At 47.4% G+C, this 18,572-nt stretch overlaps 1 protein-coding gene and 1 long non-coding RNA gene across 3 annotated transcripts in view; one reads left to right on the top strand and one right to left on the bottom strand.

Moving 5' to 3' along the window:
• Positions 1–18,572, top strand: part of PLXNA4 (plexin A4) — a 414,284-nt gene that overhangs the window by 97,508 nt on the left and 298,204 nt on the right. The window lies entirely within an intron of this gene.
• On the bottom strand, positions 12,094–13,157 carry LOC128807169 (uncharacterized). The gene is made up of 3 exons (XR_008437074.1): positions 13,051–13,157; positions 12,726–12,843; positions 12,094–12,614 (listed from the first exon to the last, which is right to left on the bottom strand). It is a non-coding gene; the product is annotated as an uncharacterized LOC128807169 (long non-coding RNA).

Genomic DNA, 18,572 nt, shown 5'->3' with positions numbered 1-18,572 from the left:
AAAACACAGGGGGAAAAGGGTCTAGACCTGCTCTTCTCCCTGCCAGCAACTGCTCCTCAAAAACCTGCTGGCACCAGGTGTAAAAACCACAAGGTTTGGCCATTTTTGGTGCAATTTCTTCATCATCTGGATGTCCGTCTCATTAGTGAATGAAATGCCCTCTCCCCACATCCTTTTTTGAGATTTAAGTCACACTTGGCCAGGGGCCTGAGCATGATCACTGCAAATAAAGCTTCCTCTACTGAGCCTCCCAATAAAGCATCTGTACTTATTTAAAAGAGCAATAAAAGAGCCCTCCGAAGCCTTATGAACCCTGGGAACTCATTGAATTATCCAGAAAATAGCAAATGCTGTTTTCCACGGAAAAATTACCCAAAGACTTAGGACTGTTTTGGGTTTTTTGTTTGTTTGTTTGCTTGTTTTGCTGTCAGAAATCAGATAGATGGGGGAAATTGGGCTTTTTGCAAGTGGTTCATTCAAAATCCCCATTCCCCATCCTAATAATGCTTGATGGGAAATTTTCAATTAGCCCCGATCATTATCAACATTTTGCAAATTAGGGAGACTCAGGCACAGAAGCGTAATCATTTGTTTATGGGCGTTGTGCATGTCAGAAAGCAGATTAGGGCTGTCCCCTGGGCCATTCCTGATAGCCTGGCCAGTTCCACTGGGGCCTCTGGAGCTGCTGAACTCCACGCAGGCCTGCTCAGAATGAGAAGAGGCTGTTTGTTCAAGGTTAATTTTAATTATTTTTGTGTCTTTAAAGAGGAAATCCTGTCATAGATGTGGGAATCCAAGCTGTGTCTGCATGTAGATGTTCCTCCAGCTCTGGTCTCAAATTCAGGTGACATGGGAAGTGTAGAATGTGTGACTTCAGTTTTCCAACTAGACCTTCCTGCTATGGTCTAAGACCTTAATTTTGTTTGATTTCCTAAATTAAACTTTGAAATTAAAAGAATCTTCCAAAGCAGAGGGAAAAAAAAAATCCCTAAACTCTGTGTCTTCTTGATGGTTCATAGAATCATGGCATGGTTTGGGTTGGAAAGGACCTTAAAGGCCATCTCACTCCAAGCCCCTGCTGTGCTCAGGCACACCTTCCACTACACCAGATTTTTAACTGCAGCACTCCAGAGCAGCTTTGATTCAAACCATAACATTTGGCAGGTGATCAGTCCATAAATAACCTAATTGCTGATAGAGTTTTAAATTAAACATGTAATGAGAGCCTTTCCCCCCTTTTCATCCTTTTAAAATTCTTTTTTCACTACAGTTGCAGAAGGAATTTTTAATTTTTAAGCGAATCGAGTGGGAAAGGGGAAAATAAAGTACAACAAATAGTCTGCAGAGCTCGATTCAGCTCTGCTTAGTGCCTGCTCATGCTTTATTAATTGTGAGAGCACTGCTGCCCCTCATAGGTGTTGAGCTGGTTGCGGGTCCCCGGGGAAGCTCATCTGTGTTTGTGTTTGTGAGGAAAGACACGGCAGGGTTGTTTGGACAGATCCTGGGATGCACTAATTAGAAGTTAAAGATCCACATTCTGGCACGAGATGGGAATGCATTAGAGCAGGGAGCACTTTCTAATGCTCTGACTCCTCGGCAGCACACGCAGCATTAAAGCCCGTGGTGTTTCTTTGATCCACGCCACCAAAATAATTCCAGGGACGAACACAAATGAGGGATAATAACTAATTTAACTGGACTTATTGGAGAGCGACACTGCAGAAGATTAGGATATCCAGAGCAGACTGTAATTGCTGGGAGATTGGGGTCTGATGCCTGTTTATCTATTCTATTAATCTTTCTCTGCATCTGTCCTTCCACTCGATCAGTTGCCCATTAGCCATCATTTAGCTCCTGTTCCTGTCTTTCCTGCTTTCAGTGTCTCACCCTTTCTGTCTGCTTGTTTGCTAGAACAGATGTAAGGAAATTGCATTCTGCACAGAAGGTAAATGGCAGCTCTGAACAGGCCGAATTTGGGTTTTGAATGTTCTGATGTGACTTTGAAGAAGTTAAGAAACTCTTCAGCGTTCAGAGTAGCACTGTGGCACCAAAATTGGTCCCCCACCGGTGATCCACCCTTCAGTACCTGTTAAATCATCTCTCCAGGATGATGGTGGATGAGTGAGATTCCAGATTTTAAGACACTGGGATCATGATTGGATTGTGTCCATTTCTGGTGAAGCACTTTTCCCCTTGTAGCTGTTTTTTTTTTTTTTTTTTTGGGTTTTTTTTTTTTTTTTTGACTTTGACTTTGACTTTCTTCTTGTGAGCCTGACTTGCTGTTCAAGTGCTGTTTTTAGGGAAGTGCTGAGGGATGAAGAGCCAGGACAGGTCTAGGTTGAACACAGTGGAATTGCCAACATTTGCCATCTGATCATCCATCCATCCATCCATCCATCCATCCATCCATCCATCCATCCTCCTGCTGTGACTCTTCCTATTCCTGCCTCTCCGTGTGCTCTCCCATTCCTCTGCCTGTCATCCCTCTGCTCTTCTCCTCGGCCCTGGACTGCTCATTTAGACTCCATTTACCTATTCACTGTTGATTTTGCACATTAAAATCCCTGCCCATCTTTGCTTAGCTAATGGGGATATTCTCTGGATCTCATTTTGTAACAGGGCATTAATTAGACTTTTTTAATGGGATCCCTTTGGAATTGCACGTTGCATCCACAAGAGATCTAAATGCTTTTTTTTTTTTTTTTTTTTTTTTTTGTATTGTGGGAACCAAAGGAATTGGACATGTTTTCACTCTGGTCTTGAAGCCTGGCCACCAAGCTCCCAAAAAACAAGGAGTACCTCAAGAGTGGGGCAGTGAATCCCCCTGTCTGTCATCAAAAACTCCCTCAATTCCATTGAGAGGGAACACACACTACACAGGACGAACAAGGAGATGGAATTAAGGAGATATATTGATGTGTCTCTATAAAATGAAGAAAATATAGGCCTTGGGGACTTCTGGGAATCTTGGGCTTGAGTATTCTTAAAGCTTCCATGGATTTTTGCCCGTGTGTTAAAAATATTGTTAACCCCCGAGGAAATTTAGTGCCCAGAATCAATGAACATAACACACAGGTGCCTAATAATGGAAAATGGGATTGATGGGTTGGGCTGGTAAAATCAGCCCAGCAGTTAATTCTGCTGCCACAACAAGCCTGTCAATAAAGCTCCCTGCTGATTCCTGCAAGGATTTAGGGATACTGCAAGACATCTGGGAAGACAAGAGTTGAGTTTGCCTCAGCAGTGTTGGAAAAAAAGGTGGGAATTCAGCTCCAGCAGGGAGTGTGTGTTCTCTAGAATAGGTCTGGGCACTGAATCAGGGACAGCACATGGCAGCACCTCCCACTCCCAAATGCTGGAAAGATATTCCCCAAAAACCCCACAGCTCCAACCTCTCGTCTCCCTCCCAGCTATTCCTGGCTGCTTTGGGCCACACTGACAGACTTTCTGATCTTTTCCAGGTTGGTAGACTGAAAGTTTTCACTGCATTTCAGTTCCCTCTGGATCTGACCTTGCACTGAGTTTGGAGTGTGAGCAAAGCAATCCAGAATTTCTTGTTTTGTCAGGAATGACAGAATCTGAGAAGGAATAAAAGTGATTTTCTTTACCCGACCCTTGTATGGTGGCACTGAGACCACGTGTGAAAGGAAGAGGGGTTCATTTTGTGGGAGGCAGCATTTGGGAGACTCTGTCCTGCAGGAGAACATCCCAAATGATGGGACCTTGGGAAGGTGAGCTGGTGCCCCTTCCAGTCTCAGCACATCATGGTCATCTCACTCCTTGGAGCAGATCAAGTTGCCTCTGGATTTCTCTTCAGCTGATGAAGTATTTGGCTCTCTCCTGCTTCCCTGCCAGGCTCTGAGCTGGGATTTGTCTCCTGGTGTGTCCAACACCCCGAACCATGAAGCAGGAGACAGAGCAGGATTGCACCATGCTGATGTAGCCAATCTTTGGGTCCTGTGCACAAGGGTTTTGCCTCCTCCGTGCCACATGAGCAGGAGTGGGGATGGGATTGTGCTTGGAAAGAAAACATCTGGCAGTCTTGACCTACAGATGTTGCTCTTTTTCCTCTCTGTCATTTGCTCCATCAGGGGTTTGGGTTGGACCTTTGAAGATCGCCAGGTCTAACCCCCCTGCCATGTTCTCCAACAAGAAAATGTTGCTCAGAGCCCTGTCCAAGCTGACCCTGAACATTTCCAGGCATGGGGCAGTCACCACTTCTCTGGGTAACCTGTGCCAATGTTTCACCACCACCACCACCATCAAAAAATTGTTCCTTATATTTATGTTTCACGAGCATGAACTCTTTGTTTGCTCAGAGGTTGTCCTTGTTTTGAAGTTGATCCTCTTTTTTTCTTCCTTAAGCTCCGAGCTCATGAGGAAATCAGCTGTTGGTTGCTAGGCTGCAGCAAGCCCCAAAGTGCTGATGGAGCCGGGCTGTGTCTGAGAAATTTGGGTCTGAGGCCAAATTTCAGACGCTCACAGATTTCAGGGCAGTCTAGATGTGACTCTTCAGTTCTTTCCCTTCATGGGAGGTGAATCTCTAATCTCTTCCTCAGCTCTTTCCAGACACGGGGATTTTGGGGTTGCGGATCAGATCCACCTCTGTGTCTCTAAATAACAATAAGGGGATTATCCTCCTTGAGGGGGTGGGAATTGGAGGCAGGAGTGGGCTCTGCAGGAGACTTTCTGGGACCCATATGTTGGGTGGATGGTTAATTTTTGCAGTAGGCCAAAGACCAGCAAATCTGCCTTGTGTCGATGCTGGGTGCCCCAGATCCTGCCCTGCCCGTGGTTTATTAAGGATCAGGAAAAAAATTGCTGATGGTGCCCACTCCATGGAGAGGGGGGAGGTGTCTGTGCAAGTCTATTACATCTGGGCTTCTTTCCAGCGTGAATAAAAACGTTCTGTACGTCCGGAGTTTATCAACACACTCTTTTTTATTCCTGTCAATTAATCTGATCTGAATGAGTCGCTGCTGCTCGTGGAATAATAACCTTGAATGTAAAGTCTTATTTCTCATCTGCCTTGTGGGCTACGCTCCGATGTTGCTGGCCCCGGAATGATGCTGTTCAATTATTTTGAGCTAAATCAAGCCTTCTTTGGCCTAAAAACCTGCCAGCCTTGCTGAAGGAGCTCACTGGTGAGGAGGGAGCATCCCAGCTCCGCCCTGGTTCAGACACTGCTTTTCCAACCCTGTCCTGGCTCTTGGCACCTCTTGCCCTTCTCCCTGTGCTGTTTATTTTTCCTTCCCACAGATGAAAGGCAGAGAAGCAAACTGCACCAAGGCTAGATTGTTCATGGCTTATTGAACAATTAGTTTCAGCTCGGGGTCTAATCTTCCGGCATTTCTTTTCTTCCCTTTGTGTGCCAAGCGTGCCTTGGAAACTTGTTGGCTTCAGGAGTCGTGTGGTGCTGGGGCTCTGGGCTCAAACTCACTCAGAGGGCTGCAATGCCCAGAGCAAAGCAGGTGTGAACTGCACTGGCTGCTCTGACAGGAGTAGGAGTGGGGCTGTAAACAAAAATAAAGAATAAAAGCCGCAAAAAAAGCGTTGGATGGTGAAGCCGCCTGCTCAGGCTGGGATAGGCCCCTCCAGCATTCCTCTTCCCAAGGTCTCTCCATCAGCTGGATGAGGTTTTTTCAACCTTTTAACCCCTTTTCAAGGCTCTCCATGGTTCCTTTGGCTGGTGGGCTGTGTCAGGAATGTGGGATCTGATGCTGGCGCATGGCTCCCTGGAATGCTGGGAGGGTGTCAGGGCACATCTTGGCAGGGTGGGACAGTGCCAACACCATCCTGTGGCACCACAACATGGCAGGCACGTTCTTCTCTCTCTCAGGATCTTTTCATTGAGGAGCACAGGGAGAAGAGAGAGAAAACAATTTCTATTTCTGCCCCTTGCTTTTCCCATGTGGAATGTGTTTGGAGAATTGTTTACCTGGGCTGATTGCTTGATTGGATTCTGGTGAGGATTGTTTGAGCCTGGTGGCCAATCCAACCCACCTGTGGCTGGACTCTCAGAGAGGGTCAGAGTTGTGAGTTAGATGTGGTAGTTAGAACAAGTAGGTTTGTAGTTTTAGTATCTCCTTTAAATAGTATATTAATGGATTATAGCATAGTTCTAATAAAGAAATCATTCAGCCTTCTGAGCTGGAGTCAGACATCAGCATTTCTTCCCACCGGCTTCACCTGCATTTACAACACCACAACAGGGCTGCACGTGCTCGTTGCTGTCTCCTGAATGAGCTTTGCTGCCGTGTGCCAGGAGCTGGAGTGTTTGTGCTTCTGGAGGAGGAAGGGTTTGGATGTTGTCTCAGAATCTCAGGGCCATCCCAAGGCTTGGGACTGGGAGAGAAACCTGACTGAGAGGAGAGCTCTGCCTCATTTCTTGCCCAGCACCTTCCTCCTTTGGGCTCTGCTCTGTCTTACTCCAACCCGCCACATTTCTCATCCCCAGCATTTGTGGTGCTGTTTATTTGGGATTTTTTCCAGCTGTAGCAATTCCTGACCTCTCCCTACACAGGCTCGCACGTGAATGGATTTTTTTCCTCCAGCATTTGGGTTCCTCCTGCCCTCCCAACCCGAGCTCAGCAATCTTGCTACTGTTCACTACTCCATAAAGAGGGTTCAGTTCACGTGACCCCCCCCATTAGCTGCTCCAACTTAAGCCTCGGGCAAATAGTCATTGAGGATTTATTTTTATTAAAAAAAAAAAAAAAAGTCGGATTAAATATTCTGATGAACAAGAATAACATTAGCAGCTGTGCCTGCTCAGCCAGCATGATCCCATCCCTCATATCATAAGCTGATTGCCTGGATGGGTCAGTAAGTTGTGCCAGCAGCCCCGCACTGATAATGCTTCACATGTTTTCATCATGCACGAGGGATCTGGGAAGGGTTGTGATATCCAGAGGGGCTCCATGGGTGCAGAAATCCCTTCTTCAGATGCCTTTGGGTGTTGTTGACCACATCTGAGGGCTGTGACTGGAAGGGACCACCTGGCAGAGGTGCCATGCATGGCCAGTGTCTGCTCCCTGCAGCACAGAAGCTTCTCCATCACCTGGAGGGGGTGATGGGGACACTGGGGAGCCTCAGCTCAGGTGGGGAGAGGTGACCTGGAGCTTTCTGCTCGGACAGTGTGAAGCTTTTCCACAGGCTGCACCCTCTGATGGCTCAAAGGGAGGTGCAGGATGGAGGGAATGTGAGGAAACAAATCTCCTGTCACACCCTGAGGAGCAGGGCATGAGTGATGCTGTCACCCCCTGACACGAAGCTGAGCAGTGTCCTGGAGTCACTCTCATTTCAAGGTGCTCAGTTATTACTTGGAGCAGTAAAATCCCTTCCTCTGCCTCCACAGAACCCAGAATTAGGGTTTCTTCCCCCTGCTGAGCAGTCCCCAGGCCCACACTCTCCCTGTTTGTGTTCCAGTGTTTGTATTAATGGTATCCACACCTTAAATCCTGCTGATGCTGAACCCTGGGCTGGCTCCTGCTTCCCAGGGCCTTGCCAAAAGCTGTGGGATGCCCTTTGAAGATGGGGAAGCAGGAGCCATAAAATTATGCAGCCTTATTAGTGGTGTTATTATTTCTTCTCTGCAAACATCTGAGACTCTCTTCATCCCCCACCACTGCTCCCAACTCCTGTGGCAGCTTTCAGGAACCTGCAATCAGAGGCATCACTCAGCAGCCCCAGACTGCACATGGGGGTCCCGTGGGGGGGTGAATTCTTGTCCCCTTCCCAGATTCATCTCTCCAGGAGGGCCATGTGTGCCTCAGAAGCTGCTGTGCCACGTAGCTCTGCTGCCAAGAGATAAATCCCAGTGTGGGCACTCAGCCTGGCAGAGGGGAGCATCCTCATGGGATGCCAGCCCTTGGGAGCTGGGCAACAGAGGCAGAGGAAAAAGCCCAATTTTCACTGGAAATCATGGAATTGCAGAATGGTTTGGGTTGGGAGGGAACTTAAAGATCATCTCATTCCAACCTTCCTGCAGGGACACCTTCCACTAAGCCAGGTTGATCCAAGCCCTGTCCAACCTGGCCTTGGACACCTCCAGGATGGGGAATTGACAGCCTGGAAACCTTTTCCCAGATGGAAAGTGGTCTGTGCCCTGCCCTGAAGTGTGGGAAGGTGGATGAGGTCTTGCTGGCTTGCTGAGGTTTTCACCCTCATTTTAGTCATTTAAGGTTTTGCCAAGGAGGAAACTTCCCTGTTGGAAGTGGAAATTGCCACAGAGGCACTGCTGAGCCACATTCTCCTTGAGGGACTGGTGTAACCTGCAAAAGACAGATCCTACATCAGCATAGCTGAAAATCTGTTTGGGTTTTTTGTTTTGTATTGTTTGTTTTGTATTTTACTTTTGGAGGATTTTGTTAGTTACAGTGTATAAAAACAAGACTGTGACTTTGTTCATTTGTTGGTCAGGGCTTTTCTCTTTTATCCTGGAATATCTTGGATTACTTTAGGATCTCTGTCTCATTGCTACATACTAGAAAAACTGCAAATATTGCATTTCTGCTATCAGTTATCTTCTAAGAATTTCTAGTGGATACAGGACTTCCATCAGGATTTTCATCCCTATGGCAGGGAAATTGGAATCAGAAGCTATTTCCAGCCCAACCCCTTCTGTAATTCTGTTATTAGATGATGTTTTCTCTCCATGGGGAGGACACTGTCACAGGGATGAAGAGCAGAGTGTGTTTCTCTTCAGAGGGTGATGGAATGGATGTGGTAGGAAATGCTGCATGAAGGCGTTGCTCCCCTTATTCTGCAGAAAAAACCCTTTTTTTTTTTTTTTTTTTTTTTTTTTTTTTTTGTGATTGGAGAGAAGCAGCTGCTCTGTCCCAGCAAAGCAGAGCTTCTCTGGTGCTTCAGGAATTGTTCCACAAATATCCCTGAGTCCCTTGTGAACAGGACTCGTGTAAACATCGTGACCTGTGAGCTTGAAGTTGACCAGAATTTAACAGGCAAAAAAAGTCAGGAGAGGCTCTCCCGGTCTGGGACAAATATCCCATATCCAACATAGAATCCTGGTGGTGTTCAGGCTGGAAAAGTCTTTTAGAATCATGGAATAAAATCATAGTATCATTTAGGTTGGAAAAGTCCTTTAAGATCAAGTCCAGCCTTTCCCCAGCGCTGCCAAGGCCACCACTGACCCATGTCCCCAAGTGCCACATCCACAGAGCTTTTAAATCCCTCCAGGAGTGATGACCATGGTTATGGGAATGGCATAAGAGCAGAGAGTGGACCTGATGCCTAACCCTTGGCTTTCTCCAAAAAAAAAAGAGGAATTCATACAAAAAGTTGCATTGGGATGGTTGTGTTGAGTTGATCTTCCACCCCTGCACATGTTTCACTCATTTTCTGAACCCTTCCCCCTATCCTGACCCCTCCAAATCTCCTGCCCTTGGCACCCAAACTGCACCAGGGTAATACCTGTTGCATATTCCAGTGCGGGAGAGAATTGGAAGGAGAAAAAAAAAAAGGGGCAGAAAAAGGAGCAAAAGACCCACTTATGACACGGGAGATTAAATAATTAGCAAATGTGGCAGGAAAGACGATGAAAAACAAGTGCAATGATTCATGTTCTATGTCTCCTACTGTAGAGAACACTTTAAAGTGTCAGACAGCACGACAGTCACTCTTTAAAGCCAATTAAAGTTTTATAATAAATAGAAGCCTTTTATTTTTTTTTAATCTCTCTCTCCCCATGAGATGGTGATGGAGTTCGCTGGCGAGAGCTGGGTGTGATGCATTTGCCAGAAATCCACAACAAATGGGTACAGAGACCTGCTTTTCAAAAGCCTCTTTTTATGCCAATTATTTACCTTCCTTAAATTCAGCTCCGGAGGGGAAAGTAGCCGTAATAATATCGCATTTTCTCATTGTGCTTTTCATTCGAGGAGATTACAGCCGATAACCTGGAGAGGGCAGGGAGAGGGGCTCTCTTTTCATGCTTGGGCAAGGTGATTTTCGGGAGCTCGGAGAACAGCAGAGCAATACGTGAGCTGGCAGCAGATTTTGGGATCCCCGTGGGCAGGGATTTCATTTGGAGAAGGCAGGTTGCTCTGAGCTCTGCAGGTGGAGGTGGGTTTGGAGGTCAGGTGGGGGTCCAATTAAGTGAAGCAGGGTCATTTTGGGGGCCATGAGAGCAAAGGATGCGAGAGAAGGAGCTGGAATTTATTTTCTTTGTGCGCCATCTCTCCGAGGGAGACTGGTGCTTGTTGACCTCTTGGGTTGGGGATACTGGAAGATGCTATAAATTGTGAGCAGCTCTGGTGAAGGCTGTGCAGAGGAGGGGACAGTGGGGGCTCTGGTTTTGTAGCTCTTTTTCCTTCCCCTCTAAGTTGACATGGACTTGCACAGGATTCATTTCACCAAGCTCCTCCATGGCTGTTCCTCCTGCACAGCTCGTCGTTGTTTTGTCCTTGTATTAATGATACTTTTTGACAAAAAAAAAAAAAAAACAAAAAACCAAAAGAAAGGATTTCCCACCACTCCAGACCGGGGGTAAGATCAAGTTCACAGCTCTGAATAAAGAGATCTTGCTTTCCCCAAGCCTGGGGAAGAAGCTGTGGGTGATGCTCCTCTCTGAGCCATCCTCCTCTTTCCCTCGACAGCACTTAAGTTCGTGTGCCTTTATCACACCCACGCAAAAATACACCTCCAACCGATTGAAATGTTAATCCAATTAACATTCAAAGAAAATGAAAGGACGCTGGAACTGAAGGTCCCCCTGGCCGTAGCCCCCAGTCTCCCTTGGTTGCAGTACCTCTGTGAAGCTCCTTGGACTGGAGCCCGCCATTCCCCGAGCGGCACCACTTTCATGTTTTGGAGTGGGCAGATCTCAGATGTGGCAAAGCAGCTTCTTTGTTCCGTATCTCCTCAGCTTTATTCGGGAGGGTGATGAAATTATTCCATAGCTCTGCTGCCAGAGGGGAGCTGGAGGAGCGGTGTTCCCGCTATTAGGCGAAGATCCCTTTAATTGGACAGAGTGAATATTCACTCTTTAATAACACCAGGGCTCTAATCCTTCGTTAGGTGGCTGCATCCCCCCTCCCCAATGGTTTTTAATGACCCGTTGCCTACATCATTAATATCACAAGTGCTGACACCGGGAGGAAATGCAACAATCAAAGGGACACCCTCAGAGGTCCGGGAGCAACAACATTTTCCATCTCCCCTTTGTTGTGGAAAACGTCGTGCGCGGGTGCCCTGCACAACCAAACTGGCTTCAAGTTCTGGCCTCCCGCAGTGGGCAAGGGGAGGGTTAACTCCTGCAAATTGCAGGAGCTCAATTAGTTCAATTAGGAGCTTGATAACTAAAGCAGCTCTTCCTGAACACTGTCTAGGACCGTGGGCTGTGCCTGCAGGCTCTGAGCACTCCCACACTGCCCCGTTCCCTGGGGCTTGCAGCTTTTGAGGGCAGCCTCACTTCCAGAGGGAAGGTGGGATTCCCACCATCTTTACTCCATCCTGGGCTGGAGCAGCTTTCTGTAGGAATTCATGCCATTACTCCAGCATATTCTTGAAGGCACAGTCTGGTCCAGAGAGTCCCAACTGGGGGATATTCCATAAATCAGAAGAAAAATGGCAAAATCTTTTTTTTGTTCTTCAGCTTTTTTCCAGTGTTCTTTTGAGTGCCTTCCCAGCAGTGCATGAGCAATAAGCACCAGTCACATCCATCCATCCCCAACTGTAATTTTTTTTTCTCCTGCATGACAGCACTTGCCTTTTGATAATCTCAGAAGGAGACGAGGGGGTATTAACATAACAAATCTGTGGCTGTCTAGAGAGTTCCATGTTGCTGGCATGTCACAGGATGTGTACGTTGAGCGCTGCTCAGTTCTCATTGTTCTAAATCCACCCCGTGTATTAAGACCTAATGAATTACTACCTGACAAATTAAGCAGCTGCTGCAAGGAGCCTGTGTTGGCAGTGTCCTTCTCTCCCTCCTCCCGTGCCATTTGGATTTTACAGCTTTTATCCTCATGCTGCCAGTCTTGGGAAACACTTTGGTGACTCTGCATCATGGTGAGTGCAGTGGATGCTCTGCAGAGCCACTGAATTAAAGGTACACGTGGTGACACTGGGAGCTGGATGTGGCCAGTATGATCCTTTATGAGGTTTTTAGGCTTAAAATGGGAGGTTTTGTTCACAGAATCATCAAACATCTCAAATTGGAAAGGACCCACAAGAATCACAGAGTCCAATCCCTTGTGAACAACCAAATCTGGGAAAGGGCACAGGGAAGGGCTCTGGTCTATCCCACGCTGCTGCACTCAGGAAAGAAAAGCTGCTCTCCCTGCAGTGGGGGAACAGCCCAGCAGTGCTTTTGACAGCTGTGAAGGGGGAGAAGTGACTCATCTCTCTGGGTTACATTAGATGAGGGAAAAGTGTTTGTCTAAGCTAGAATTTAATGAGAAAATAGGGGTTAATAACATCCAAGTCCTGGCTGTTCTGGGAATATTAGCTTCAGTTTTCCTGTCTTTTTCCATCTAATTTATACCAGGGTGGGTACAGCTCACAGAGATGCCCCAGCTGTGATCTCTCCCTGGTGCAGCACAGGGCTGGGCTCAGAGCTGTTGCCTTCTTCCATCAAGGCACAGGATGCTGCTCTGGAGAAAAATTATGTTTACTCCCAAGTTTTCTTTCACTTTCTAAAGTGCTCAGTGATTAACTTCCCAGTCTCCTTGCACTGCAGACAGTGTTTGTGCAGCTTTTATTACCTGAGCTGCTCTGGCAGAGGAAGTTCTGTGCCGTGGGTGAACTGCGCGTCTCTCCGGAACGTCTCGAGCGGCCGCACGTCTCTCCTTTCATCCTCAATCCCGCTGCCTCCTCGACCTGCTGCGGGAAGAGAGGCAGACTCCTCTTGCAAACCACAGGAAGATGCTTTTCTCCCCTACCCCATCAGTCCTCTCATGGCTGGCACCACCACAGTGCGTGTCAACCCAAGCCTTCTGTGGTCCAGCATCCTGGGGTGGGTGCGGTGTGGAGACAGCCTGTCTCAGCCCAACAGGATGGATGGTGGCAGGGCTGGTGGGATGTTGACACCTGCTTATCTTTCCGTGCCTGGTTGCCTCAACCCCAGCGTCTGTTTGCAGCAGCTTCTCTGCTCTGGTCTTTGTTACTGTGCTGTGCACTGAGGGGTGTGGACTGGAAAGGGTGAGGAAGGTGGGATGTTGGAATTTAGGCTTGTGAGGTCAGAGCCTGATGCTGGAGTGAATTATAATCACACCAAGCTCCTCCCACAGACCCTCTAGTCTCAAAGGAGCTCCTCATATGAATTGCCAGGTGGGATGGGACTTGGAGCAACCTGGTCTGGTGGGAGGTGTGCTGCCCTTGGCAGGGGGCTGGACCTGGATTAGCTTTAAGATCCCTTCCAACCCAAACTACTCTGTGATTCCTTTTCCTGGAAGGTGTGAACCTCCAGGATGGGCTTTTCTTTCGAGTTATAAAATCAGGCACACCTCAAATGGAATATGTCCAGGGAGTGGGGCTGTGATACTGCCCAGGGACAGCTCCGTGCTCCTGTCTGTGCCACGGAAAACAGGTGGTGCTGGCTGGGCTGTCATCTGTTCTCAGATTGTATGAACATCATGTCCTTGAAAACGGACACGTGGATTCACACACACCTCATTGCAGAGCTCAAAATCACACCGGGCACTGTGTCTGTGCAGAGTTCACTGCTGAGCTGCTCTAAGAACCAGCTCCCAGGGCAGAAACACGTTCAGATATCCGTGCACAACTTTCACACGCGGGGAGCATCCGAAGGCATGTTCTTCCCCATGCAGAGCTGGAGCCAGTTCTGCATTTTTCCGTGGCTCCTGGATCCTGGCAGGCTTCCCCACGCCAAAGGGCTCTGACTGTGCCTACTTTGCAGGTGCCACACTCTGTCTGCAAGCACAGACGTCCCACAGAGGGATCTTGTGTGGCCAAGGAGCCCAGCTGTCCCCAGTCAGTGTGACAGCTCCGTGTGTGACATCAGTCACAGCCACCCTGAGCACACGGGGGCTCGGGAGTGACGCAGATCAGCCTGGGAAACGTGTGTGCACCGTGGGGGGAAAATGGGGAGTCCTGCTGGCTTGGCAGACACGGAGTAAGAGTTGGAAATCCTAAGGAATGCTATTATGGCTTGCTGTAATGTCGCAGCTCTTTTTGACCCCTTCCATGCATGGAGTGATAGAATAATTTGGGTTGAAAGGGACCTTCCAAGGTGTAGTTCAACCCACAGCCTCCACTACACCAGATTGTCCAGAGCCTTGTCCAACTTGTACTTGGATTTTTCCAGGGAAGAGGCATCTACCACATCTCTGAGCAATTTGTGCCTCATCATGCCCACTGTAAAAAAATTCCTTCCTTACGTCTAATTTGAAGAGCTTCTGCCTGTGTAGCTGTGCCTGAATACTCCCTCCCTCCCCAGTGCTCAGGGAGAACACCCCCAAATTCACAGAATCATTGACCCTGCTCCCCCAAAAGCAGTGGAGGGAGCTCCTTGGTAAAGGGGTTGCACCGTTGGTGCCTCCCTGGCAAAAAAAAAATGAAAGAAGATGGAACCTCTAAGAGCCTCTGGCAAAACTCCTGATCCTTGGAAGGAGATATTACAACTTTTTATCATATGTCAAATCTAATAAAAGACCCAACCACATGAAATGGAACAGCTTTACAGGCCAGTGGGGACTATTTCTTGATTTATTTCTTTGATCTGCTGCAGACAAGCATCCCTTTCTTGCATTTGATGGCACTTTATTGGTATTGGCCTTTTTTGCCAGGCCATGTTCAATCACAACCATCAATGACAGTATTTGAGAAGCTTCTTACAGTTAGTGCAAACTGAACCCAGCTTCCCAAGATCAATGCACTGCCTTTCCCTTCCCAATCTAAATTCTCTCCCCCAGCTAACCCAGTTTAATCCCCTTGATTATTTTTTCTTCACCATACTCCCTCTATCTACTCTGTCCCACCTTCCTTCATTCCTACCATCCTTCCCTTTTCCCTTCACTTCCCTTTGCACTCTGACCTCGTAACCTGTGGCCATCCCTTCTCTGATGCTGATCCCTCTTTGTCTTCATTCATTCCTGCCTTCCCTCCCTGCTCCATCCCTTCCCCAATCTGTTCAAGGCTCCTGTTGCAGACACTCTCTCAGCTCTGGAACAGCACATGACACTCCTGGCAGTCGTTCTGAGCTTGGCTGCTGTCCCCAAGTTGTCTAAGGCTCTTCTGAGAATGATGAGAAGCTGCTGTGTGCCTTCAAAGTCACAGCTAATTGCATTAGCTCCAGATCATGTAACTCCTGTAGATGACAGCTGCCAAATTTAGGAGCACTAGAGAGGTCTTATAGAAGATGACGGGGATGGGGTGCTGGATTCAGCAGAAGAGAAGTCCTGGGTGTTTGCAAAGGCACTGGTGGTGGGTTCTGTGTTTTTCAAAAGGAGTTATGCCCTCTTATTCTGTCTTTATGGGAGTATTGTCTATATTTATTTATTATCTATTTATCAGCCCATTCTTAAGCCCAGCATTGCCCACCATCACCACTGAAAATTCCTGGTATGGAGGAATATAATCTAAACAGAGTGAACCCTCATCTCCCTCATCTCCCTGTGTCTGCTCTCCTCGCTGTTTTTCTGGTGGTCTTTGAAAGCAAATTGCATTTTCCAAACCATCTCAAACCCCAAAGCACTTGCACCAGAGGCAATCTTGGTGTTAAATACTGGCTTTGAGATCTGCTTTGCTCATCTCTGTCTCAGTGCTTTTATATCCCTGTTTTGGCAGAATTTAGGAGAAACGGGATGAAATTAACCCACCTCCACCAAAAGCTTGAGGTGGTTTGTGCTAATATTTCCTTCTCCCACGACACTGAAGCCTTGAGGTGGGAATTTTCTCTCTGTAGTCAGTCTCACAAGACCAGCTGCTGTGTTTTCCTCCTCATGGAGGATATTAACAACATCTGAACTTGAGAACACAACTTTCTCTGGGGAGGTCACAGAGAAAAGTTCACAGAAGGTGGCATCCTTTTTCTCTAAGATCATTGATGATTCCTCTGTCTGGAGCAGTCCTCTCAACGTGAGAGCAAAACAAGCATCCACAATGCAGCAGGAGATCTAAACCCAGCTCTGGCAGTGCTGAAATGAAGGCTGTGATCACCCAGTCCCTGTAGCTGGAGGGCAAAAATGTCACAGCCAGAGTGGTCGGGGATAAGGCAGAAATTTATCTGCTGAGATCTCACACAGCTCTGTTCCTGTTTAGCTCAGGATCAGATAGGAACTCACACCCCAGTATCACAAAATCCTGTGCTTTAATTTGGCCTCAGAAAAGGCATTAATATTAAGAGACAAGATTAAATATAGCTCTTGGCCAGCTGATTGCATGGTTTCTATTCCTCCCTACACTTGCATTGCTCCCATTGGTGGAGCCCACAAGAGATCTCAGAGCAAGTTTAGCTCCAGCTCCATGGAGAGACCAAGGAGAACTTTTAAATCTAGTCCAGTTCCAGGTCACCTGAGGTGTCTGAGTCCTGCTGATCAGGATGATTGGTGTGAAGGGATGAGCTGCTTGGTGTTTGCAGCTCATTTCTGTCAGCTCTGTCTGGACACTCTCACAAAGTGGTTTTTTAGCACTCTTACAGATGATTTTTTTTTTTTTCAGGTACCACAGTTTATGTTCATTTTTGCAATTAAATTTGATTCTGAAAAGTCAGTTTATGTGGTCAGACTGTGAAATTATAATATGGGGACCATGCCTTCAGTCCAAAGAGCTTGAAATTCATTAATGATCATATAGAGCAGTTGCATCTGCTGCACAGCTGCTTCTGCAACCCAGGCAGATTAGCAGTGAGATATTTGAAGCCACCTAACAGATTTAAGAGAAATGGAAAAAAACTCAAACCAACCCATAAGTAAACCCTTCCTGCTAGTTTGAAGGAATATTATTTTAAATCCCCTAATCGGCTCTGAGATGAACCTCTAAGCAGCATGTTCAAGGTCAGATGGGGAGCCTGTCACAAGGGGGGTGCTAACCCAGATCTGTGGGGCTCCAACCATGCAGCATCCTCCGTTCACCTGCCTTAGGGAACAGGCAATCCCTGTTTTCCCAGGGAGGAGGGACCATAACCACCCTCCTCCCAGCACTCTGCAGGGCCATTCGCTCCCTGGAAATCATCAGCCACTTGTGGGCCAGCTGAGAATAGTAAATAAATAAAAAAAAAACCACAAAAGACTAAATCTTAAGGAAATTTTTGCTTAACTTTCCGTGGAGTAGGTGAGAGGAAAGGCAGCAACTGTCCTGCCTCACTGGAGTGTTGGATCTGGTGAATATGACACCGATGCTTCCCACATTTTCCAGCCAGACGGCTCAAGGCTGTGTTAATCTCCCTTCCATGCATAAGCCTTTCCCAAATCCCTGTGCTCACAATCCCCCCGTGGTGAGCGATCCCCCTTGTTAGGGAAGGAGGGACTGAGGTGCAGGTCTGGCAGGGCACAGATGGGAGCTCTCGGTATAGCCCCAATTTCCCCGCTGAGAACTCGCATGCAGAGCTCTCCCATCGATAATCGTGGGCGCAGCAGAGATTGCTGATTTATTTTATGCAGAGAGGTGTGGTATTCACCTGTCCTCTGAACAGAGAGAGACTTAGCTTTCTCAGGTTTTTTTCCTGGGAGAAGCTTTGAGAGGAGCAGAGAAAGAAGAAAAACAATTCTTATCTCACTTGCTGTTCCTGGTTGTTGTGCCCATGTGGAATGTGTCATGGAGATTGTTCACCAAGCAGTGATTTGTTAATTGGACTCTGATGGTTGTTTGGATTCATTGACCAGTTGGATCCACGTGTGTGTCAGGACTCTTGGCAGAGTCACAAGTTTTTCTAGTTAGTTAGTGATAGTTCTTGTTAGTGTAATATACTTTTAGTATTATATAGTTTAATAAAGTAATTAATGATATCATGGAGTTCTGCCATCATCATTTTCCCCGTCGGGCACAGCATTTTACTATAGAGAAGACCAGAGATAAGAACAGCCTGGTTGATACAGCTGTGGGAACCAAGCTGAGGCTCTGGGCTGTGTTTGCATTCAGGGCAGGGCACGGGGATGCTCGGAGGGAAACGTTCCGAAGGTGACTCCCAGTTCTCCCGGTGACAAATGGCTGCAAACTGATCCAGCAGATTCTTCCCAGCGTGGAGCAGGCTGAGGGATGCCAGCAGCGCTCGGAGGTGGTGTGAGGGCATTCTGTGTCAGAGGTTTTTCAGTCAGTGCCCACTGTACTCTCACATGGACACAGAGCTGTTCAGCATCTCTATCAGGCACTGGGAGCTCGTGCACACGATGCTGCCACGGCCTCTGGGGACGTGGGGAAAGTCACCTGGTGTAGTTTACTCTGCATTCATTCTCCAGAGATATGAGTCTGTTTGCTGTATCCCCGTTTCTCCAGGGTGCTCATGGATGTCTGGGAAATTCCAGGATATCCTTCAGTATGGACTGAATCCTCCCAAGCTGGCACTGCCAGGTGAACTGCACCAAGGAGGATGGGAAATGTGGTTTATAAGGGAGGGATTTTTAACACAGATTTAAGAAGATTTGTGTCATGTT

This window comes from Vidua macroura, chromosome 5 (assembly GCF_024509145.1).
Source record: "Vidua macroura isolate BioBank_ID:100142 chromosome 5, ASM2450914v1, whole genome shotgun sequence".
NCBI classification, from domain to species: Eukaryota; Metazoa; Chordata; class Aves; order Passeriformes; family Viduidae; genus Vidua; species Vidua macroura.
The sequence above is the reverse complement of the archived record's forward strand: the minus strand, read 5'-3'. Positions and strand labels throughout refer to the sequence as shown.